Source organism: Orcinus orca, chromosome 7, assembly GCF_937001465.1.
Source record: "Orcinus orca chromosome 7, mOrcOrc1.1, whole genome shotgun sequence".
Taxonomy (NCBI): Eukaryota; Metazoa; Chordata; class Mammalia; order Artiodactyla; family Delphinidae; genus Orcinus; species Orcinus orca.
Window position 1 is genome coordinate 14,491,218 of NC_064565.1, and position 26,429 is coordinate 14,517,646.

The following is a 26,429-nucleotide window of genomic DNA, read 5'->3' on the forward strand; positions in this document are numbered from 1 at the left end:
TATCCCGCCATTCCTTTGATCAACCACTTGAGCAAAGCCTCAAATTATGGTTAGTGAGTTTCTTCTATAAAAGAGGAGATGGTTTAAAAATGGGGAACATTGTTTAACTACTCTCTCATCTTCAGTCCCTAAGGACTCTTGTAATAGTTTTATCTAGAGGGACAGAATATCTTAGAATGTCTCACTCCTAGTTGTGTGAAAGTCTTTGGAAAATGAGTTATTGATTTTAATAATTCATTTCTATTCTATGAAGTAGTAGAGAATCGCCCCCAGCCTTCCCTAAATGTGGTAGGTATATGTCCTAAGACTTCTTTGATGCTGACCAGATGTGGGACAGTGTGGAGCCATAGGCAGAGATGAGGTATTGACAATGTAGATATGCTCCTCTGATTGCCCTGACCATCCAATCTCATGTCCAGGACTCTGCTCTTCACAGAGCATATTGGAGCTTGTAATCATTCATTTATTTGTTTGCATCCTCCAATAGGTAACATGCACTTTGTGGGATCTTAGCAAATAATCCGGCATATAATAGGCTTTCAATAAAGGTTTACTTAAAGAAAGAAATGGTGAGTAAAGGAAGGAAGTAATCAATCAATCCACCTAACAGTACCAACACTCTTACCATTTTTCCATTTTGTATTGATTGATCTTAAAGAATATTGCAAAATGTGTTCATGAAATCTAGACATACCTCACTCAAAACAAATTTGAAACGTGTTATTCAGTTTGAATGTCAACTTCATGGTGTCAAATGCTCTCAGGAAGAGCTGAGTTGACATTCTTAAAAGAAAATGGCAGAGGGAAGAAAGCAGAAGCAAGAAATACAATCCTGCAGCCTGTGGAACAAAAACCACATTCACAGAAAGATAAACAAGATCAAGAGGCAGAGGGCTATGTACAAGATGAAGGAACAAGATAAAACCTCAGAAAAACAACTAAATGAAGTGGAGATAGGCAACATTCCAGAAAAAAAATTCAGAATAATGATAGTGAAGATGATCCAGGACCTCGGAAAAAGAATGGAGGCAAAGATCAAGAAAATGCCAGAAATGTTTAACAAAGACCTAGAAGAATTAAAGAACAAACAAACAGAGATGAAAAATGCAATAACTGAAATGAAAACTACATTAGAAGGAATCAATAGTAGAATAACTGAGGCAGAAGAACGGATAAGTGACCTGGAAGACAGAATGGTGGAATTCACTGCCGTGGAACAGAATAAAGAAAAAAGAATGAAAAGAAATGAAGACAGCCTAAGAGACCTCTGGGACAACATTAAGCACAACAACATTTGCATTATAGGGGTCCCAGAAGGAGAAGAGAGAGAGAAAGGACCCGAGAAAATATCTGAAGAGATTTTAGTCGAAAACTTCCCTAACATGGGAAAGGAAATAGCCACCCAAGTCCAGGAAGCACAGAGAGTCCCAGGCAGGATAAACCCAAAGAGAAACATGCCGAGACACATAGTAATCAAACTGGCAAAAAGTAAAGACAGAAAAAATTATTGAAAGCAGCAAGGGAAAAACAACAAATAACACACAAGGGAACTCCCATAAGGTTAACAGCTGATTTCACAGCAGAAACTTTGCAAGCGAGAAGGGAGTGGCATGATATACTTAAAGTGATGAAAGGGAAGAACCTACAACCAAGATTACTCTACCTGGCAAGGATCTCATTCAGATTCGATGGAGAAATCAAAAGCTTTACAGACAAGCAAAAGCTAAGAGAATTCAGCACCACCAAACCAGCTCTACAACAAATGCTAAAGGAACTTCTCTAAGTGGGAAACACAAGAGAAGAAAAGGACCTACAGAAACAAACCCAAAACAATTAAGAAAATGGTTATAGGGACACACATATTGATAATTACCTTAAATGTGAATGGATTAAAGGCTCCAACCAAAAGACACAGGCTTGCTGAATGGATACAAAAACAAGACCCATCTATATGCTGTCTACAAGAGACCCACTTCAGACCTAGGGACACATACAGACTGCAAGTGAAGGAATGGAAAAAGATATTCCATGCAAATGGAAATCAAAAGAAAGCTGGAGTAGCAATACTCATATCAGATAAAATAGACTTTAAAATAAAGAATGTTACAAGAGACAAGGAAGGACACTACATAATGATCAAGGGATCAATCCAGGAAGAAGATAAAACAATTATAAATATATATGCACCCAACATAGGAGCACCACAATACATAAGGCAACTGCTAAAAGCTATAAAAGAGGAAATCGACAGTAACACAATGATAGTGGGGGATTTTAACACCTCACTTACACCAATGGACAGATCATCCAAAATGGAAATAAATAAGGAAACAGAAGCTTTAAAAGACACAATCGACCAGATAGATTTAATTGATATTTATAGGACATTCCATCCAAAAACAGCAGATTACACTTTCTTCTCAAGTTTGCATGGAACATTCTCCAGGAGAGATCACATCTTGGGTCACAAATCAAGCCACAGTAAATTTAAGAAAATTGAAATCATATCAAGCATCTTTTTGGACCACAACACTATGGGATTAGAAATGAATTACAGGGAAAAAAAGTAAAAAACACAAACACAAGGAGGCTAAATAATATGTTACTAATAACCAAGAGATCACTGAAGAAACCAAAGAGGAAATCAAAAGATACCTAGAGACAAATGACAATGAAAACACAACGATCCAAAACCTATAGGATGCAGCAAAAGCAGTTCTAAGAGGGAAGTTTATAGCTATACAAGCCTACCTCAAGAAATAAGAAAAATTTCAAATAAACAATCTAACCTTACACCTAAAGGAATTAGAGTAAAAAGAACAAACAAAGCCCAAAGTTAGCAGAAGGAAAGAAATCATAAAGATCAGAGCAGAAATAAATGAAATAGAAACAAAGAAAACAATAGCAAAAATCAATAAAACTAAAAGTTGGTTCTTTGAGAAGATACACAAAATTGATAAACCATTAGCCAGACTCATCAAGAAAAAGAGGGAGAGGACTCAAATCAATAAAATTAGAAATGAAAAAGGAGAAATTACGACACCGCAGAAATACAAAGCATCCTAAGAGACTACTACAAGCAACCCTATGCCAATAAAATGGGCAACCTGGAAGAAATGGACAAATTCTTAGAAAGGTATAACGTTCCAAGACTGAACCAGGAAGAAATAGAAAATATGAACAGACCAATCACAAGTAATTTAATTGAAACTTTGATTAAAAATCTTCCAACAAAAAAAAGTCCAGGACCAGATAGCTTCACAGGTGAATTTTTTTTTTTTTTTTTTTGTGGTACGCGGGCCTCCCACTGCTGTGGCCCCTCCCATTGTGGAGCACAGGCTCTGGACCCGCAGGTTCAGCGGCCATGGCTCACGGGCCCAGCTGCTCCGCGGCATGTGGGATTTTACCGGACCGGGGCACGAACCCGTGTCCCCTGCATCAGCAGGTGGACTCTCAACCACTGTGCCACCAGGGAAGCCCTCACAGGTGAATTTTATCAAACATTTAGAGAAGAGATAACACTCATCCTTCTCAAACTCTTCCAAAAAATTGCAGAGGAAGGAACACTCTCGAACTCATTCTATGAGGCCATTATCACCCTGATACAAAAACCATGCAAAGATACTACAAAAAAAGAAAATTACAGACCAATATCACTGATGGATATAGATACAAAAATCCTCAACAAAATACTAGCAAACAGAATCCAACAACACATTAAAAGGATCATACACCATGATCAGGTGGGATTTATCCCAGTGATGCAAGGATTCTTCAATATACGCAAATCGATCAAGGTGATAAACCTTATTAACAGACTGAAGAATAAAAACCATATGATCGTCTCAAGAGATGCAGAAAAAGCTTTTGACAAAATTCAACACCCATTTATGATAAAAACTCTCCAGAAAGTGGGCATAGGGGGAACCTACTTCAACATAATAAAGGCCATATACGACAAACCCACAGCCAACATCATTCTCAATTGTGAAAAACTGAAAGCATTTCCTCTAAGATCAGGGACAAGACAAGGACGTCCACTCTTGCCACTATTATTCAACATAGTTTTGGAAGTCCTAGCCATGGCAATCAGAGAAGAAAAAGAAATAAAAGGAATCCAAATTGGAAAAGAAGAAGTAAAACTGTCACTGTTTGCAGTTGACACTATACATAGAGAATCCTAAAGATGCCACCAGAAAACTACTAGAGCTAATCAATGAATTTGGTAAAGTTGCAGGATACAAAATTAATGCACAGAAATCTCCTGCATTCCTATACACTAATGATGAAAAAATCTGAAAGAGAAATTAAGGAACCACTCCCATTTACCATTGCAACAATAAGAATAAAATACCTAGGAATAAACCTACCTAGGGAGACAAAAGACCTGTATGCAGAAAACTACAAGACACTGCTGAAAGAAATTAAAAATGATACCAACAGATGGAGAGGTATACCATGTTCTTGGATTGGAAGAATCAATATTGTGAAAATGACTATACTACCCAAAGCAATCTACAGATTCATTGCAATCCCTATCAAAATACCAATGGCATTTTTAACGGAACTAGAACCAAAAATCTTAAAATTTGTATGGAAACACAAAAGACCCCAAATAGTCAAAGCAGTCTTGAGGGAAAAAAACGGAGCTGGAGGAATCAGACTCCCTGACTTCAGACTATAGTACAAAGCTACAGTAATCAAGACAATATGGTACTGGCACAAAAACAGAAACATAGATCAATGGAACAAGATAGAAAGCCCAGATATAAACCCACACACCTATGGTCAACTAATCTATGACAAAGGAGGCAAGGATATACAATGGAGAAAAGACAGCCTCTTCAATAAGTGGTGCTGGGAAAACTGGACAGCTACATGTAAAAGAATGAAATTAGAACACTCCCTAACACCAAACACAAAAATAAACTCAAAATGGATTAGAGATCTAAATGTAAGACCGGACCCTATAAAACTCTTAGAGGAAAACACAGGAAGAACACTCTTTGACATAAATCACAGCAAGATCTTTCTTGATCCACCTCCTAGAGTAATGGAAATAAAAACAAAAATAAACAAATGAGACCTAATGAAACTTCTAAGCTTTTGCACAGCAAAGGAAACCATAAACAAGACAAAAAGACAACCCTCAGAATGGGAGAAAGTAATTGCAAACAAATCAATGGACAAAGGATTAATCTCCAAAATATATCAACAGCTCATGCAGCTCAATATTAAAAAAACAAACAACGCAGTCCAAAAATGGGCAGAAGACCTAAATGAACATTTCTCCAAAGAAGACATACAGATGGCCAAGAAGCACATGAAAAGCTGCTCAACATCACTAATTATTAGAGAAATGCAAATCAAAACTACAATGAGGTATCACCTCACACCAGTTAGAATGGGCATCATCAGAAGAGCTATAAACAACAAGTGCTGGAGAGGGTGTGGAGAAAGTGAACCCTCTTGAACTGTTGGTGGGAATGTAAATTGATATAGCCACTATGGAGAACAGTATGGAGGTTCCTTAAAAAACTAAAAATAGAATTACCATATGATCCAGCAATCCCACTACTGGGCATATACCCAGAGAAAACCATAATTCAAAAAGATACATACACCCCAATGTTCATTGCAGCACTATTTACAATAGCCAGGTCATGGAAGCAACCCAGATGCCCATTGACAGACGAATGGATAAAGAAGATGTGGTGCAGTATATACAATGGAATATTACTCAGCCATAAAAAGGAACAAAATTGGGTCATTTGTAGAAACGTGTATGGATCTAGAGACTGTCATTCAGAGTGAAGTAAGTCAGAAAGAGAAAAATAAATATCGTATATTAACGCATGTATGTGGAACCTAGAAAAATGAACCTGTTTGCAGGGCAGAAATTGAGACACAGATGTAGACAACAAACATATGGACACCAAGGATGTAAAGCGGCAGTGGGGTGGGGGGGGTTGGTGTGATGAATTGGGTGATTGGGATTGACATGTATACACTGATGTGTATAAAATGGATGACTAATAAGGACCTGCTGTATAAAAAAATAAATAAAATAAAATTTAAAAAAAAGAAAAAAAAAAAAAAAGAAAATGTACATAGGATTATGAGGTTGCTTGCTTACACAGCAAATTCTTAGGGAGCAGTATTTCATCTAATTGCAGGAAAATTAATTAGAAACATAAGGATTGAATTTTTATTTGTTCAATGTGTTAAAAAAATCAACTGGCAAAATATATTTTGAGTTTTTCCCAATCAAAAATGTTTGAAAAATATTTTGAGGCATTTAACAAACACAAAATAGAGCCAGATCCTCACTGAGGAGGAATAACACAAAAATCAGAGCAAGGGAAAAAAATCAGAGCAAGGGCACCTCGGTAGTTATGGTCATTCTGAGAATAGAAAACAGAACTCAGGGCCACTTTACCCCAGGCCTAAGATGCAAGTGAGAGGGGTTGCATGCACCCTTCCAACACAATTGTTTGGGAACATGAATTTGTTACTCTATTTATATGTTAGGAAACAATACGAACATAATGGAAATCTTCCATTTGCTTATGCTAGTTTCATCATCAGGAAACAGGTAAATATCAAAGCTTGAACCCAACTGGACTGGGCCCCAGAATACACCACACACACATACACACACACACACACACACACAACACAAACCACACACACCAAGCACCACAAAGTATTTCTCTTCCCAGCCATGTTATGAGCATCAGCTACCCACGTCTGTAGTTACAGCTACCATCCAATTTCAGATAATATCCCTCCACCCCTACCCAATAACTCACAACCCTCCTAACACCCACTTCCACAAGCAAACTGAAGATCTTTTAAAAGTCAAGTATCATAATTATTATAGTATTTATGTATTTCTTAAACATATAACATGTATAAAACTCTGCTATCATTTTTTTCAATAATTTTTCTTGAAGTATATTGATTTTACAGTGTTGTGTTAATTCCTGCTGTATAGCAAAGTGATTCAGTTATATATATATATATATATATATATATATATATTCTTTTTCATATTCTTTTCCATTATGGCTTATCATAGTATATTGAATATAAGTTTCTGTGCTATACAGTAGGACCTTATTGGTACTGCTACTGTTTTTTTTTTTTTAATTGGTTGCTGATGACATTTTTGAGTATTGTGCTCCTAACCCTATTTTTTTCCCCCCAGGTAGAAATTGAAGTAATCTAATCATTTCAATTTAATTTAGTCCAATAAATATTTATAAGGTCCTACTTTATGCTTGACCTTGAATAGACATTGGGATACATTTGAGTAAAATTGAGTGTCAGACTTCAAGGAGCTCAGAGACCATTGAAAAATATGAAGATATAAATAAGTCAATAAATGGATGGGATAGTTGAGGAGAATTTTCACCAACATTACATCCAAGCCAGTTACATGAGTACCTAACTGGTCAGACGTCCAGGTAAGTGCTCTTTCCCGTCTCCTCCAGTCTTATGCAGTCCCCTTTTCCACCAGGCACTGGCCTCGGGGAGAAGTAAGCTTCCAACCACACTGGCCTCCTGACGTCAGCTGCTATTTCCCCACTGCCCAGTTCCTCTTGTGAAATGTTCCTTCTTTGTATCTCCATTTATGGGGTCAGTGTTTCCATTTTGGAAACTGGTAAAGCCATTGGAAACAATCTGTGCTAATGGAAAGGTCCTGAGAGGATTCTTCAGAGCTCCTTTTCCCATGGACCCTGGACATTGCAGTGGCCTTTAGAGAACATGTCTGAGCTTTTGCTTCCCTATCCCTAAAAGTGATAAGAATGGGAAAGTTTCCAATCAGAAAGAAAGACCACCCCCTCCTCCCTGGCCAATAGGTAGAGATCCCTCTCTCTTCTCTACGTCAGATGAACACACCTGACAAGTCACCTAAACTGAGAGTAGACCAGGACTCAAATTGGTAGTCAAATTATCCATAGTGGTTGGGAATTAAGAATTTGTCCATATAAGCATTCTCAATGCAAAATGTGTATTACTTTTAAACCTGTCCTATTCTTAAAGCAGAGGAGAAACAATCTAGCATACATGAGGACAGTACAGTTGACACAACATGGGTTTGAACTGTGAAATTTGAACTGTGACACTTATACCAGATTTTTTTTCAATGAATATGTTGTACAGTGGTATAGGATCCGTGGTTGGTTGAAAACCTATTCATGGAACCTCGGATTTTTCACTATGTTGGGGGTAGGTGTCCCTCAGCCCATGTTGTTCAAGGGTGAGCTGTAATTAATTTTTTTTAAATTCCTGATTTGGGAAGGCCGGGGATAGTGGATGGTGTCAGGATGACTAAGACTGAGAGATCCTTGTTCTAGACTGGTTTCTTCTCTTGCCTTGGTGACTCCAGATAACACATCCCAATGCACTAAGCTGTATCTCCATTGTCTCCATTGTCCAAAATCGAGAGAATCATCTCTGCCACATCTAGCCATAGAATCATTTCAAAGATGGAATGAGAAGAGATGGAAAAAGTCCCCCTTTAAAGGATAAAGCACAGAATAAACCCAGGAAGTAGTATGTGCATTGTCTGTAATATCTGCTTGCAATCCAGAGCAACCATTTTCAACAATTTTATTCCTGGGATCTCGTGTGTATGTTACAAATCGTGCACAAGAATTGATATCACCAAAAGCTCTTTTGCACTAAAGGTTTGTGGTCAACCTGATGAGAAGGAGGATAGGAAGTATGGGAGAGGGGAAGGGGTGAAGACACACAGGAGAGTGAGGGTGGCATCGCATCCCCTCTGTGGATTGGCAGCCTTCCTGAAACGGGGCCGACATTGCACCAAACACATGGCTAGGAAGCAAAGACACAAAGTACCATCTGCTCCACCATCCCTGCAGGCTTTAAATAAGCAGACCCATGTTGTTGTTAAATTTTAGGAACCACTCACATCTCAGCCTTCTGACAGTGTGTTTGCAAGCTAAATCCATCAGTCAGTTCTTCCAGAAGTGTGGTGGATGTTTATTCGTATTTACATAAGGAAAGAGGAAAGGGTGAAGAAATTCTGGGAGGGAGAGAGAAGTTTGAAGTTTAGGAAAAACATAAGGCGGGACTAGAAGTCAGGCTTCCGGTGGAACACAGAACCTGGAGAAACCATGATGATTTTTCCAGAAATGAACCGCACTTCACAGATGCAATGGCATAGTAGAATATTTTCAAAATATTTCCTTAAAAAGCCGATTCATAGGCTTTTTCTCTCAAAGATGTGTTGCAGAAATCAGGGGAAATTAAAAGCCTATTTAAAAATGCAAACTTTTCTCACATTATTACTGTCCAATCTTCTTTGACAAATAACTGCCACCTTGTTTTCCTTTACACCCTGAAGGCCACCTCCAAACCCACCCCTTGCCCAGGCAGATAAAAATCCAGACCTATCAGTGGGTGTTGAATAACCCCAGTCCTATTTGCAAATGACTTAGCCCCACATTCATAGACTAAGATGATGTCAAAACCAGAAGGAACCTCTGAAATTGTGGCATTCAAGCCCTCCCTTCACTTTACAGATGAGGACCTCAGGGTTGAAGGAGATGACAAGCCTGCTCAGGATGAGTTAGTTAATTAATAGACTGGCCTGGACGGAAACTCAGGTTTCCTCAATCCCAGATGGTGACCACTAGGTCAGAATCACCTGCCGCCTGTGAATAAATCTGCTAATCATTAGTTATATCATTCTTCATAACATTTGTTTTAACAAATGACTTATTTTCTGCAAAAGGAAGGGCATGGTTTTATTTCCTGGATAACAGAAAAATGTTGAAGCATAGTCTATAATTTTCAAAAGAATTTGAATTTCTTACTTTTCTTTGCCCTTCTTTATTTCTTCATTTGACACTCTCTCTTACCGACCAAAAAAGGGGTAAAGAAAAAAAAATCCACAAAGGCAGGATGAAAGATAAAAAAAGAAATGTATTTGTTTTCTGATTAATATTTGTATGCATATTCAAGGCCAGCATTTTCTTTGATATTTTCAATCTGAAGAAGTGGGGGATAATTTTTCCCTTAATATACATGTACAGTTAAATACTAAAGGCCTTCTTTCACCTTAATTAAAAGGTAAAGGCACAAAAGACAATTCTGAGTAAATATGATATTTACACAGCTTCTTAGAAATAATAATTGACTCTTTAAGATGATTCCACTTTAAGTAACATTTTTGGTTGTCAGTGCATATTTTTATTCATTATTATTAGAATGCCAATGGAGTTACAGATGGTAACTGAAGTTAAATTGTGAGCATCGCCTTGATTACCAGAGTAAATTGTCTGTATATGGGGATTTGGAGCTTAAGGGATTCATTTGTATTTATAGGTGAGATAAAATTCCTCTTAGCATTGCACACTTAATGGCCCACTTTGTTTAAAAGACATAAAGCATGTGTTTCGTGTAGTGCCTACAATGAGGCTTAGAAGTGGCAACTCACGCTTTTAGCTTCATTTATTTTTCCCCTTGTTACCTATAATTTCACTTAGCAAACAACAAAAATAAATACTCTAATACTACTCTTGACTCTGACCCCGTCCCTATTTTCCACCATGAAATCCTAAAAGATAAATTACTCCATGATGCACAGACCAAGAAACATGACTCTCTAAAATGAGTCATGAAAAGAAGGTCAAATCTTCTCCATCCTGACATCCATCTCCACCATAATGCAGTGCTACTTGCCTTTTGAGTATCTGCTGGATACACATGGTCGTGCTCTGCTGTGGGAAGACAGAATTCAAGCCAAAGACACAGACCCTGAGCTCAAGGAGCCAAGCATTTACTCTGGGTTGAAAGATAATTCATGTATTTTTTTAAAAGCTCCTTACGTGTATGAACGATTATATGCAGGAGACCTTTGGCTTGGGATACAGGAACCCTGGGTCCTCTTCTTCCTTCACTGTGAATGTGCTCTCAATTTTACCTTCCTGTGCTTCAGCTCCCTCCTCTGCGAACGGCGCAGGTGATTGTTCCTTTGTTTGATCAACAAACTTTAACTGGGCGCATTCTAGGTATCAGAGTTTCTGTCAGGCTTTTGAGGTAGTAAAAGCAGTTGTAACTAATTCCTCCAACGTAGTGGAGATGGACACACCCTTCGCTGCTCCACAGCTGTGACTGGTGATGAGGAGTCAGGGCATTCCAAAGGGGAGGTGGTCCTGTCTAGGGATTAACAAGGGTGCTCTGGGTTCTTTCTAGGCTTTTAAAATCATTCTATTCAAGATTTTAGGAGAGACTTGTTTGGAGGTACTGATCTTCACTTATAAGTGACTTGCTGGGACTTGACCATAATCAAACCCACTGAGAACAATAACAAAGCAGCAGAGGCAGCTATAATTCTTTCCTGCCCCTGGGGCAGCTCCCCTTCTAGGTGGTCAGCTGTCCCTGCCGCGCAGCCAGCAGGAGATATCACTCATACTGGATGGGTGAGCAGCCTACAAGTTTCTCTGTTCATTTCACACTCTAGTCTATGTTCAAACTGGTCTTTGAACCAAGGTCTGTGTGACTTTGTGCACATCTTCTGTCTGAAAACCTGCTTCCCATCCCTAAAATGGTGGCAGGAAAGCCTCGTAGTCTGGCAAAGGCCAGTCTCCCATGTGATTATCTTGTGTGAGTTTAGCTCTTTCCTTCTTGAATTTTCAAGAACATCTGTACACGGAGGTCCCATAATTAGCCCAAAGACAATGGCTTCAGAGTATACTTCCCCAAATTTCTTTCCTCTCAGATTACCCTTACTGCCACTGATGGATTTTTTTTTTTTTTTTGGATTCTCAGTTTAGGGATATCATGCTCACAGTTGATCACTTTGTTCTGTATTTCTCTTCTATCCTTAAATCTAATTTATCAATTACTTAATCTGATTTTTAAAAAAAATGTTTCTTAAGCCCCTCAGATGGGAGGCATATGATATACTAATCATGTGTGGAATATAAAGCATCATGTTGAGCAGGGATTTTTTTTAACTACAGTACTTAACATCTGGGACTATGTATATGTCCAATAAATCTTTGTTGAGGGAAACGGTGAAAGTTACAAGTGTTACCATTTTTTGTTGTTGTTGTTGCTTGGAAAGATCTCTCAGATTTATACTCTATTTTTTTTCCTCCCTTGCCCACTACTTGATCCTAGTTCATGCTTTTAAATACCATGTTATGATTTTATAAGTCTGCTGAGTTAACACTGGGCTCTACTATCATTGAAGCATTCTTTCTAAAACACTGTTTTCAACATATTTTCTTCCCCATGACTTATTAGGCATGTCAGCCTCAATTTGGCTTCCAGAAGTAGCATCATGAAACTGAAAGAACAAAGAGGGAGTTATTAACATAAAACAGGTCCAAACTGAGCATAAGGCAGGGTGTCACTGATGAGGGGGTCACAGGATGATCAAAGAGACAGAAAGTAACATCCAACAAGCGGACATCAGGAGTACAGGGCTTGTTGTTGGGATACGCTTTGGTCAGGAGACCATGCCCTCCAAAAGAATCATTCAAGATTGTGAAATTCAAATATGCTAAAGTTATTAGTTCTTTAGGATTATGGATGGTCCTTCTTAGCTTAAATGAATTAGCTAGAAGACATGAAATCTTGGATGTGTAGAAAAGATAAAAATCATAGATGAAAAGGCTTAGAAATTTCTGGAATATGAGAAGCTGAGATTGGTGGCTGGATTACTAGGGATGGTTTTAGAAGAGACTGATAAGGAAAAAACAAATCTTTGAAACAATGAAATTTTATCTATTTAAAAATTTCCTAAATCCAACTTTGTTTCTATACACTCCTGTACACTTCTCCCCATATCCACCCATCAATATTCCATGCAATACACAGACAAACATGCATACACATACACACACACACACACACACACACACACACACACCATTATAAAGTAGAGCCAAATCAGTTTCAGAATTTACTGGATTTTTAAGCAAAGCTAAATACATGAACAAATGGGATGCATGATACATGATAAGCTTACAATGATAAGATTGGAAAAATGGGGAAAATAAGGTTAAAAACTTTAAAAAATTGCAAGAAGAAAGAATGTATTTTTACTTAGTGCATGGTTCAAATGATTATGCATAGGATATTAAAATGAAGGAAAGGCCACAATTGGAGAATTGTAAAGACAGTGCTTCTGTCAATTCAGTGCTCATCAGAGTTGAGAATTTCTTTCCTTGAGCTGTGTCTCTCAAGTAGATATCTATTCTTTTTTGAATACACTGGAGCTAAACTTCCAATAGCTAATAGCCTGTATTGAGTGGTTCTAAATTACACTGAAAGTCCTGGTTATTCAGGAAACTACAATCTTCACGTGCAGCTCGATCAATCCATACACATTTATAAAACCCTCTTCATCTCTAATGGGTCTAGGCATAGAGCTCCTAAAGGAAATACTACAATCTCTGTGTGTCACCAACCTACTCATGAGAATTTAGGAAAAATGCCTGATTGAAAAGATAGGCTTGAGTTGGAGACTGGCCAGCTGGCTGATAGCACAACCCCATGAGGGTCAATGCCAACCATTTATGAGTGGATGGGAAAAACATGTATTGAGAATTCAAACAAATATTGATTCTTATTGGTCTTTGTAGGTGAGAAAATAATGTCAGCTCAGGGACAGCAGCAGTGGTACTTAAGATCATAATCTGGCTCTGTGTGTGTGTGTGTGTGTGTGTGTGTTTTCTGGACCAACTGGAGACTGCAGTATATCTGGAAAGAGGCAGACATTGGAGCCCAGCCCAGTCTGAATTCAGATCCTGACTCTACAGCTTACTAATTATATGTCCTTTGGGAAGTTTTTTAATCTCAGTCTTTTCTGTGTATAATGGGGATCATAACTATATCCAGGCTTGTCGTAAGAACAAAAAGAGACAATTCATGTTAAATATTTAACCCAGTGATTGGCACAAGACTGGATACACGTTAGTTTCCTTTATTTTCTGTCCTTCTTTCTTTCTTAGATTCAAGCTCATCATCTCCAGCCATTGCTTTTTAAAAAATGATCTTTCTTATACCCTCTGCTATGCCTTTTTTTACTTTGTCCATCCAGATGGTTTTAAGACTGTTTCTTTATCAGCTCTTCAGGGTACATAGGATAATTCTGCACCAAGAGCTATTCTGTTTATGCGTTGCGTATGCTCCAAGACAAAACACAGTACACTTTCTAAGTTTTATCACATTTTTTCTTGGATGCATTTAATAGTTCTTAAGCACAATGTGCCAGGCATCATGCTATCTGGTCCACAGACTGTTGAGCCTAAAAGGGAACAGGAAGCACAGCTCTTATATAACATTACGAGGGATGAGGCTGGAGAAAACGTTTGGATTTCTTTCTAGTCCTTATAATTTATGTATTAAAAAAATCTTGTGACATGTTAAGTAGGGCCTTCCATGTTTGTGTTTTTGGATTATAAGCTTAAAAAGCTGGGAAACACTGCTTTGGGTGAGATGGTCACATCAATTTGTATTGTAGAAAGTTTGCTCTGATTTCAGGGAGGAGACTGGAGCGTGTGTACTTGTGTGCATGTCTGGGGTGAGGATGGGGGGAGGAGAATGAGGGTAAAAGACTGGTGACAAGAGGACCCATTCAAAGCCTATAGAAATAGTAAAGAAGAAATAATAAAGGCCTGAACTAAAACAATGGTAATTGGGATGGGGAGAAGGCAAGGCAATTAGTTATAGAAGAATCATCATTGCCTGCTGATTTGAACGGGACGTAAGAATGAAGGATCATGTCAAGATTTCTGGTTTCAGTGACTCTCTATTTTGTTATCCTGGAGATTTGGGAAGCTCAAAAATTGGTTTCTAAAATTAACAAATTTAAATCAAGCAAAAGAGAGACAATGAATGAATCACATCAAAATGATGTCCAAATGATACTTAAGACTCCTCATCTTTTTTTTAGATAAATATAATAAGTAGTATTGGGGAGTAAAATATATATATGTATGTATGAATGTGTGTATATATCTATCTCAGATGGTAAGTCATAAGACGTTATAAAGAGATGTATTCTTTTTTTTCATATTCTTTTCCACTATGGTTTATCACAGGATATTGAATATAGTTCCCTGGGCTCTATGTAAGACCTTGTTGCTTATCCATTCTCTATATAATAGTTTACATCTGCTAGTCCCGAACTCCAAATCCATCCCCCCCACCCATCCTCCCCCTTGGCAACCACAAGTCTGTTTTCTATGCCTGTTTCTGTTTCATAAGTAAGTTCATTTGTGTCATATTTTAGATTCCACCTACAAGTGATATCATGTAATATATGTCTTTCTCTGTCTTGCTTACTTCACTTAGTATGATAATCTGTAGGTCCATCCATGTTGCTGTTAATGGCATTATTTCATTCTTTTTTATGGCTGAGTAATATTCCATTGTGTATATATACCACATCTTCTTTATCCATGCATCTATCAATGGACACTTAGGTTGCTTCTATGTCCTGGCTATTGTAAATAGAGTGGCAATGAACATTGTGGTACATGACTCTTTTTGAATTATGGTTTTCTCAGGGTATATGCCCAGTAGTGGAATTGCTGGGTAGTATGGTAGTTCTATTTTTAGCTTTGAAAGGAACCTCCACACTGTTCTCCATAGTGGCTGTATCAATTTACATCCCCACCAACAGTGCAGGAGGGTTACCTTTTCACCACACCCTTTCCAGCATTTGTTTCTAGATTTTTTGATAATGGCCATTCTGACTGGAGTGAGGTAATACCTCATTGAAGTTTTGATTTGTATTTTTCTAATAATTAGTGGTGTTGAGAATCTTTTCATGTGCCTCTTGGCCATATGTATGTCTTCCTAGGTGAAATGTCTATTTAGGTCTTCCACCCACTTTTTAACTGGATTGTTTGGTGTTTTTTATAATGAGCTCCATGACCTGTTAGCATATTTTAGAGATTAATCCTTTGTCTGTTTTCTTCATTTGCAAATATATTCTCCCATACTGAGAGTTGTCTTTTTGTCTTGTTTATGGTTTCCTTTGCTGTGCAAAAGCTTAGAAGTTTCATTAGGTCTCATTTGTTTATTTTTGTTTTTATTTCCATTACTCTAGGAGGTGGATCAAGAAAGATCTTGCTGTGATTTATGTCAAAGAGTGTTCTTCCTGTGTTTTCCTCTAAGAGTTTTATAGGGTCCGGTCTTACATTTAGATCTCTAATCCATTTTGAGTTTATTTTTGTGTTTGGTGTTAGGTAGTGTTCTAATTTCATTCTTTTACATGTAGCTGTCCAGTTTGCCCAGCACCACTTGTTGAAGAGGCTGTCTTTTCTCCATTGTATGTTCTTGCCTCCTTTTTCATAGGTGTATGGGTTATCTCTGGGCATTCTATCTTGTACCAATGATCTGTTTTTGTGCCAGTACCATACTGTCTTGATTACTGTAGCTTTGTGGTATAGTATGAAGTTGGGGAGCCTGATTCCTCCAACTCCATTTTTCTTTCTCAAGACTGTTTTGGCTATTCTGGGTCTTTTGTGTTTCCATACGAATTGTAATATTTTTTGTTCTAATTCTTTGAAGAATGCCATTGGTAGTTTGATAGAGATTGCATTGAATCTGTAGATTGCTTTGGGTAGTACAGTCATTTTCACAATATTGATTCTCCCAATACAAGAACATGGTATATTTCTCCATCTGTTTATGTCATCTTTGATTTCTTTCATCAGTGTTTTATAGTTTTCTGAGTACAAGTCTTTTGCCTCCTATGGCAGGTTTATTCCTAGGTGTTTTGTTCTTTTTTTTGCAATGGTAAATGGGAGTGTTTCCTTAATTTCTCTTTATGATTTGTCATTGTTGATCTATGGGAATGCCAGAGATTTCTGTGCATTAATTTTGTATCCTGCAACCTTACCAAGTTAATTGATTATTTCTAGTAGTTTTCTGCTGGCATCTTTAGGATTTTCTATGTATAGTATCATGACATCAGCAAACAGTGACACTTTTACTTCTTCTTTTCCAATTTTTATTCCTTTGATTTCTTTTTCTTCTCTAATTACATGGCTAGGACTTCCAAAACTATGTTGAATAAGTGTGGTGAGAGTGGACATCCTTGTCTTGTTCTTGATCTTAGTGGAAATGCTTTCAGAATTTCCACCATTGAGTATGATGCTTGCTGTAGGTTTGTCATATATGGCCTTTGTTATGTTGAGGTAGGTTCCCTCTATGCCCATTTTCTGGAGAGTTTTTATCATAAATCGGTGTTGAATTTTGTCAAAAGCTTTTTCTGCATCTATTGAGATGATCATATGGTTTTTATTCTTTAATTTGTTAATGTGGTGTATCACTTTGATTAACTTTCATATATTGACGAATCCTTGCATCCCTGAGATAAATCCCACTTGATCATGGTGTATCATCTTTTTAATGTGTTGTTGGATTCTGTTTGTTAGTATTTTGTTGAGGATTTTTGCATCTATGTTCACCAGTGATATTGGTCTATAATTTTCATTTTCTGTGGTATCTTTTTCAGGTTTTGTATAAGGGTGATGATGACTTCATAGAATGAATTTGGGATTGTTTCTCCCTCTGCAATTTTTTGGAAGAGTTTGAGAAGGATAGGGGTTAGGTCTTCTCTAAATGTTTGACACAATTTGCCTGTGAAGCCCTCTGGTCCTGGACTTTTGTTTGTTGGAAGATTTTAAATTACAGTTTCAATTTCATTACTTCTGATAGATCTGTTTATATTTTCTAGTTCTTCCTTGTTCCGTCTTGGAAAATTGTACCTTTCCAAGAATTTGTCCATTTCTTCATGGTTGTCCATTTTTTTGGCATATAGTAATTTGTAGTAGTCGCTTATATAATCCTTTGTATTTCTGCAGTGTCAGGTGTGTTTTCTCTTTTTACATTTCTAATTTTATTGATTTGCGTCCTCTCCCTTTTTTCTTGATGAGTCTAGCTAAGGGTTTATCAATTATGTTTATCTTCTCAAAGAACCAGCTTTTAGTTCTATTGATCTTTGCTATTGTTTTCTTCATTTCTAGTTCATTTATTTCTGCTCTGATCTTTATGATTTCTTTCCTTCTACTGACTTTGGGTTTTCTTTGTTCTTCTTTCTCTCGTTGTTTTAATTGTAGGGTTAGATTGTTTATTTGAGATTTTTGTTGTTTCTTGAGGTGAGATTGAACTGCTATAAACTTCCCTCTTAGAATTGCTTTTGCTGTGTCCCATAGGCTTTGGGTCATCGCGTTTTCATTGTCATTTTTTTCTAGGTATTTTTAAACTTCTTCTTTGATTTCTTCAGTGATCTCTTGGTTATTTAGTAGTACACTGTTTAGCCTCCATGTATTTGTGCTTTTTACAGATTTTTTTCTGTAATTGATTTCCAGTCTCATAGCATTGTCGTCAGAAAAGATGCTTGATATGATTTCAATTTTCTTAAATTTTCCAAGGCTTGATTTGTGATCCAAGATGTGATCTATCCAGGAGAATGTTCCGTGTGCACTTGAGAAGAAAGTGTATTCTGCCACTTTTGGGTGGAATGCTCCATAAATGTCAATTAGATCTATCTGGTCTATTGTGTCATTTAAAGCTTGTGTTTCCTTATTTATTTTCATTTTGGATGATCTGTCCATTGGTGTAAGTGGTGTGTTAAAGTTCCCTACTATTATTGTGTTACTGTTGATTTCTCCTTTCATGGTTGTTAACATTTTCCTTATATATGGAGGTGCTGCTATGTTGGTTGCATAAACATTTATAATTGTTATATCTTCTTCTTGGATTTATCCTTTGATCATTACATAGTGTCCCTCCTTATCTCTTATAACAGTCTTTATTTTAAAGTCTATTTTATCTGCTATGAGTATTGCTAATCCAGCTTTCTTTTGATTTCCATTTACATGGAATATCTTTTTCCATCCCTTCACTTTCAGTCTGTATGTGTCCCTAGGTGTGAAGTGGGTCTCCTGTAGACAGCATATATATAGGTCTTGTTTTATATCCATTCAGCCACTTTATGTCTTTTGGTTGGGGCATTTAATTCATTTACATTCAAGGTTAATATCAACATGTATGTTCATATTATCATTTTCTTAATTGTTTTGGGTTTGTTTTTGTGGGTCTTTTTCTTCTCTTGTGTTTCCTGCTTAGAGAAGTTTCTTTAGCATTTGTTGTAAAGCTGGTTTGGTTGTGATGAATTCTCTTAGCATTAGCTTGTCTGAAAATCTTTTGATTTCTCCATCGAATCTGAATGAGATCCTTGTTGGGTAGAGTAATCTTGGTTGTAGTTTTTTCTCTTTCATCACTTTAAGTATATCCTGCCACTCCCTTCTGGTCTGCAGAGTTTCCACTGAAAAATCAGCAATAACCTTTTGGGGATGCCTTTGTATATTATTTTTGTTTTTTCCTTGCTGCTTTTAATATTTTTTCTTTGAATTTAATTTTTGTTAATTTGATTAGTATGTGTCTTGGTGTGTTTTTCCTAGGGTTTATCCTGTATGGGACTCTCTGTGCTTCCTGGACTTGGGTGACTATTTCCTTTTCCATGTTAGGGAAGTTTTCAACTATAATCTCTTCAAATACTTTCTCAGACCCTTTCTTTTTTTCTTCTTCTTGGATCCCTATAACTTGAACATTGGTGTGTTTAGTGTTGTCCCAGGGGTCTCTGAGATTGTCTTCAATTCTTTTCTTTCTTTATTCTGCTCCTCGACAGTTATTTCCACTGTTTTGTCTTCCAGCTCACTTATTCGTTCTTCTATCGCAGTTATTCTGTTATTGATTCCTTCTAGTGTATTTTTATTTCAGTTATTGTGTTGTTCATCTCTATTTGTTTGTTCTTTAGTTCTTCTAGATCTTTATCAAACATTTCTTGTATTTTCTCAATACATGCCTCCATTCTGTTTCTGAGATTCTGGATCAATTTTACTATCATTACTCTGAATTCTTTTTCAGGTAGATTGCCAATTTCCTCTTCATTTATTTGGTCTTGTAGATTTTTACCTTGCTCCTTCATTTGTGACATTTTTTTTTTTTGCCATCTCTTTTTTTTTTTTTTTTTCTGTTTATGAGTGGGATTGTGTTTCTGTCTTACTGGTTGTTTGGCCTGAGGCTTCCAACACTGGAGTTTGTAGGCTATTGGGTAGAGCTGGGTCTTCATGCTGAGATGAGAAACTCTGTGACACCTCACTGTGATGAATATTCCCTGAGGTCTGAGGTTCTCTGTTAGTGTAGTGGTTCGTACTCAGAGTTCCCACAGCAGGAGCTTCAGCCTGACCCTGGGCTCGACCAAGATTCCGCAAGCCACCTGTGCTCAGTTGTTGCTGGGTGCTGCTTAATTACCAGAGAGTTTCTGTCAAGGATTTTTAGCCCTCTTTGAGTCCAGACCTGTTATCTGAGTGGGATCTCTCTTTTCAGAACACAGATTCTTTCAAGACCCAGACAAAACTGTTTGTGTTTTGCTGTGCTTGAGGTTTGAATCACTCACTAATCTTTCTGGCCATGTCTTATTCATCCAGCTCTGGGGAATTCCTGAACCAGGTTTGTTTTGCCAGACAGGCAGCAAGCCAAATGCTGAGTTGTCAAGGTTTGGCAAGGCAGCCAAGGGAGGAGACTGGTGAGCATGCCTCACACCTACCTCTCCAAAGCAATGGCTTGGAGATGCATTCATAATTGCCAAAAGAGAGGTGAGCAATGAGCACTATATTCAGCAAAAAAGGAAATATTCCATTGACCTGAGGAATGTAACTCCCCATGCCTTCAGAATGAAACTTTAGTTCCTTGCTTCTGTATATCTCTTCACGATCAGACTCTTGGTCACTTTCCTTTGGACATTCCTTACTGCTCAGTCTGTGCTCACACTTGCCAAATTCCTGGCAGCTTTCAGGGAACACTGTGTCACCGCTCTGTGTCCCTCCATATGTGACTCTGTCCTGAATATCTCCTGCGTTGCCTTCCTCTTGCTCACCCATCAGCCCCTGCTCCCTGTACAGAATGCAGTTGCTCCCATAAGCATGCATTGATCCCTCCAGGCAGAGAGAACCACTTTCTCCTTTTGGGGTCTTTACTGTCCTATATGTCCCTCCCTAGAAGGAACTGTCACAGTGATGGGCTTGTGTTTTCATGATGTTGTCACACATCTGACCCCCAGCTTTTGTGAGGGGGGACCATGTCTTACTTATCTTTCTACTGTCATTGCTGTTCCCAGTGATGATCACAGATCGGTTGGTCAATCATTGTATGTTAAGTAGAATTTTAGATAAATAGAGGACAGTCTTAAATTGAGATTAAAAATATGGGTAGGAGCTGAGCAGTTCTCAAAAATTGGAACTCTCTGGGCAACACTAAAGAGAGTTGTTTGCCCAAGTCACACAGGGGAGGGAAATCAAGACTGTGATTGCTTGCAGGGAACTATATTCAATATCCTATTATAAACCATATGGAAAGGAATATTTAAAAAAGAATGTATTGATATATATATATATATACATACATACATACATATATGTATAACTGAATCACTTTGCTGTACACATATAACTGAATCACTTTGCTGTACACCAGAAATTAACACAATATTGTAAATCAACTATACTTCAACTAAAAATAAAAAGACTGTGAGTGACTGAAGAGAATTTTGATGAATCATCATTATTATTTTTATATGTGTACAATTTCCAAATACAGACTTTACTTGATCTTCAGAAAAAAGCATCTCAGGCATGTAGGACAGTCATAACGGTGATTGTCTGACAGATGAGGACACAGTTATCAGCACCACACAGGTATTGGCTGGGAAGCCAATGTACCTGGTCTAACCTTAGACACCCTCGTTTGTAGGTAGAAAACCCAAGTCTCTGAGAGTGTTGGGCATGAACCTTGACACATGGAGGGGAACCTGACTGTAAGTCTGAGTGTCCAAGCTCTGACAGGTCTGGAGTGTGAAGCAGGATGAAAAGGCCCAAGCTCTGGGTCCCAACGCCCTGCTTGTACAGTCTGTCATTCTACGGACCAACTTGGTGAATCCAGGCAAATCCATTTCCTTTTCTGTGCAGTAGTTTCCTCCCTGGAAATAGAGCTGATGTTGTCTGTTCTCCAAAGAGGAGTTGTGACAAATGAGGAGTATTATGAGCCACCAAGAGACAAAACAGTGGTTGGCACATATGAAGTGCTCAATCAATGGGGTGAAATATACTAATTATATGTATTAACTTATGTATTAACTATAACATTATAATTATGATTATCCTTAGGCCTCTGTAAAGTAAGGAAATTATGTTTTGAGACTACACAAATTTGAATCCTAAACCTGAGAAGTAAAAACATTTTCAGTTCCCAATGACTATCCTCCTTAATTTATTGCTAGGCCACTCTTGGTCTGGCTTTCTGTATTTGGGGGATGGGAACTACGTAGAGGTGGCCAATAAGTGGTATGAGTGCCCTCCCCTTACCAGGAGTTTCTCTGTAACTGAGATGGATGGCTTGGCTTATGTGTCTTCTCACTGAAGGGAGGGAATCAGACAGAGTTCAGGGCTAACTCCCAAATCTGGCCCTTTTGGTCATTTGTTTGTATGCTCTTACTCAAGCAAAATTGATTCCAGCTATGGTTCTAGTGAGAAGACAGTTTAATACATGCAGATAAGTATTAATTATTCTGAGATCCTCAGATTATCAGATTTCAATTTTGGAAACGCCACCTTTATTAGAACTCAATAAAAATCCTGGATATAATTTACTGGATCAAACTCTAGAGACTGTTTGCTTGTCAAGACAGATGAAGGGATAGGTTACACCAGACAATTTATTCCACCAATTGTTTCTGTGGTCCAGAGAGTTTACCCATCTGTTATCAAATATAATCCTGCAGGACTCTGTGAAATGACCCACCAGGCACTCAAATATAATGATATTTTGAGACACTTCAAGCCTCTAGACAATGATTTTTTTGGGACAGGCTAAAAATAAAAGCATGTTCCAGGCAAAATGCTTCAGAATGTTCTACTTTTCCTTGTAAAACACTCTTCTTGCTCATCCTGAATTACCATTGTGATTCTTAAGCAAACGTTGGCTGTAACTCTGAAGCTATAAAATGCTATAAAGTTTACATGGACATGTCCAGGTATTCGGTACTGTAATTTAAAAGCATCAATAAAGTTTGAGTTGTGTTCAGAGTTGGTAAATCTGTCACGGTCAGATGAATTCAGTTTCCATTTTTCCCATACCCATCCCTTCAAATTATTCATGAGCAGGAAAATACACTGTATTGTGTTCACTAAATATCTCCCATTTTGAAGGAAATCTTTAGCAATAAAATAACATGAAAAAAGACACACTGAAAAGCAATTATAACCCTGGGAAAATTTCATTTCACTGCCGGAGACAGAAAGTGGTGTATTTCAAAACTGTGAGCAAAGATTAATGGAGATGAAAGAAGTAGTCAGTGCCCGTGAACCAAGATATTTAACTTTAATGTCATTGCCAAACATGAGAAGTCATCATTTCAAGTCTCAATAACCTCAAACTGAAATGCATTCATTGCTATTTTTTCTTCCTTTTTCCTTCCCCCAACATTGTACTTTGCACGCTGAATGGGCCTGACAAGGAGTTGGTTTGAAAGTTAAGGGTCCTTTTCCTGAACAAGGTTAAGTTTAGCTTTGATGACAGCGCAGTTTGGAAATCTTCTGCCAGGCATTTCCTCCGGGCAAGGAGAGGATTTTTACTTTCTCTGTCAGCTTTAGCTCTATCTCAAGTGGTTCTGAGTCAAGCCTTGGAAGAGAAAAGACAGAATGAAGAAATAAAAGCCTGAATGCATAGCATTGGTCTGAGAGTTCCAGACAGAATTTTTCAAGTGCGTTTTGATGAACTGGGTCACAGAGTACAGTTCCTTAGAGTTAGTATAACGTGTTTGGAAGGCACTCCGGTTTGTTTAAATGAAATTTGAAATTTTAATTGGGAAGTAAATTTAGTGTGCTAGGAAGATGTGAACACATGCCATTTGATACTAAATATTATATTTGCCATGCAGACTTGCACTGAATTATATGAATACTGAAAAGTTTAAAAAACTAGTTATTGGCTCATGTTTGATCTCAATTGATGTTTGGATTAGACAGTTTTTGTTTTGTTTTGTTTTGTTTTGTTTTGTTTCTGTGCCTGTGCTTTAAAAAGAGGTAGATTCTCATGAAATTCTACTTTGGTCATCTCCCTGTAATACTTAACCCCATTCCAGCACCCTCATGGCTTTTATCACCTATTATGGTCCAGGCACCTAATTTTGATTGCTTGGGGAACTTCCTCAGTGTTTCTCAAACCTTACTGACAGCGTGAATTACAAGGGGATATGGGAAAAATGTAGATTCTGATCCAGGATCAGGCTCCCAGGTATCTCCTGCTGCTGGTCCATGAGCCACACATGTGGATTAGCAAGGCCCTCGAACACTGATGACCTCTCTTTTCTAAGTTTCTCTCATTTTATGTGTCATGTAACTGCCCCACTGGTCCAACTCAGACCTCTTGTGTCTAACTAACTCTTGTGTAGCACGTGGAGAGGGCTTGGCAAAGCAGTCCCAGCCCCATGGTGGAGGAAATAGGGACGATAGTTGAGAAGAGGATATTATCAATGTGGGCATCACTTGAGCAAAGATTCTTTTCTGATCACAAAGTGTACAGCAATGAGGCCACCTGCAGACCGTCCCAATTCTCATAACTGACAACATGATCATAGCACATGCCATTTATTGAATTCAGACAATGGGCCACGGTGAAAGATGACTTACAGAAATTAGTTCATTGACTCCTCCTAATACTATTTGTGAGTTAGGCATCATTGTTCTGGTTTTATACAGAAGCAGATTCAGAGCATTTAAGTAACTTGCCCAAAGTTACAGAGCTGGGCTTGGCACTAGATCTGTCTAATGCCTGTAGGCATTAAGAACCTTATTACCATCTTGCAGAACTGACCCAGGATGCCTCAGTCCATTCTATTCATTCATTCTCAACCTCTCAACGAACCTTGCTATCTTGGAATGTTTAGAAAAAATACAAGTGATTTCTCCATACTCTCTGCCAAACACTATTACAATATCTATCAGGGTATACCCAAGCCAAACTTGAACTAAATCACCCAGTAGCGACTAAAGGTCTACAATGAGAAATTCCAAAGGGAGACCCCATCCAGTTCTCTTCCAGAGATTTTATTAGGTGGAATTTGGAATTATATTGAGCATATGCAGGACTACATCCCCAGTATCTACAGAACCAACAGGACACACAGAAGAGGGAAAAAAATAATGCTGTCCAACTTAGAGTTGGTTCCACTCCACTGCTTCTGCTCCTGGGGCTGCAACTAATCGGTCTCACCTTCTTGAAATTTGGAATTTTGTCTTCTGTGACACTGGAGATACAAGTCCTCCTTGACTTACTTCCTGGCCTTCTCAGGAGTTTATTTTGGCTTGTGAAAATCTTCCTAGACATGTTGGCTGTAGACCCTCAGATTCTGTCTGTCTTCTGAACTATCTAGAAAGCTGATGTGTAAACTCTGCTCCTCAAGCTGGCCTTTCATTATTCCTCACAAGCCCAGCCATCACCTGACCAGCCAGTTCCACTCACAAACCCACATAAGAGTTTTTATTCTTTAGCTTTATAGTACTGAAGAGATACCGACATGAAACCAGCATTTAAAACCCAAGGCCGGTTCTCAAGGGAAGATGGTGGAAGAGTAAGACACAGAGATCACCTTCCTCCCCACAGATACACCAGAAATACATCTACACGTGGAACAACTCCTACAGAACACCTACTGAAGTCTGGCAGAAGACCTCAGACCTCCCAAAATGCAAGAAACTCCCCACGTACCTGGGTAGGGCAAAAGAAAAAAAGAAAAAACAGAGAAAAAAGAATAGGGACGGCACCTGCACCAGTGGGAGGGAGCTGTGAAGGAGGAAAAGTTTCCACACACTAGGAAGCCCCTTCGCAGGTAGAGACTGCGGGACGCAGAGGGGGGAGCTTGGGAGCCGCGGAGGAGTGCACAGCAACGGGTGTGGAGGGCAAAGCGGGGAGATTCCCGCACAGAGGATCAGTGCCGACCGGCACTCACCAGCCCGAGAGGCTTGTCTGCTCACCTGCCGGGGCGGGCGGGGCTGCGAGCTGAGGCTCGGGTTTGGTTGGAGCGCAGGGAGAGGACTGGGGTTGGCGGCTTGAACATAGCCTGAAGGGGTTAGTGCACCACGGCTAGCCGGGAGGGAGTCCGGGGCAAAGTCTGCACCTGCCGAAGAGGCAAGAGACTTTTTCTTCCCTCTTTGTTTCCTGGTGCGCGAGGAAAGGGGTTTAAGAGCGCTGCTTAAAGGAACTCCAGAGACGGGCGCGAGCCGCGGCTAAAAGCACGGACCCCAGGGACGGGCGGGAGACGCTAAGGCTGCTGTTGCCGCCACCAATGGGCCTGTGTGCGAGCACAG

At 38.5% G+C, this 26,429-nt stretch overlaps 1 protein-coding gene across 1 annotated transcript in view; it reads right to left on the reverse strand.

Annotated features, from left to right (window-relative positions):
• The window catches only part of CNTNAP5 (contactin associated protein family member 5), a 903,219-nt gene that overhangs the window by 676,776 nt on the left and 200,014 nt on the right, over nucleotides 1-26,429 (reverse strand). The gene's annotated exons all lie outside the window — the stretch shown is intronic.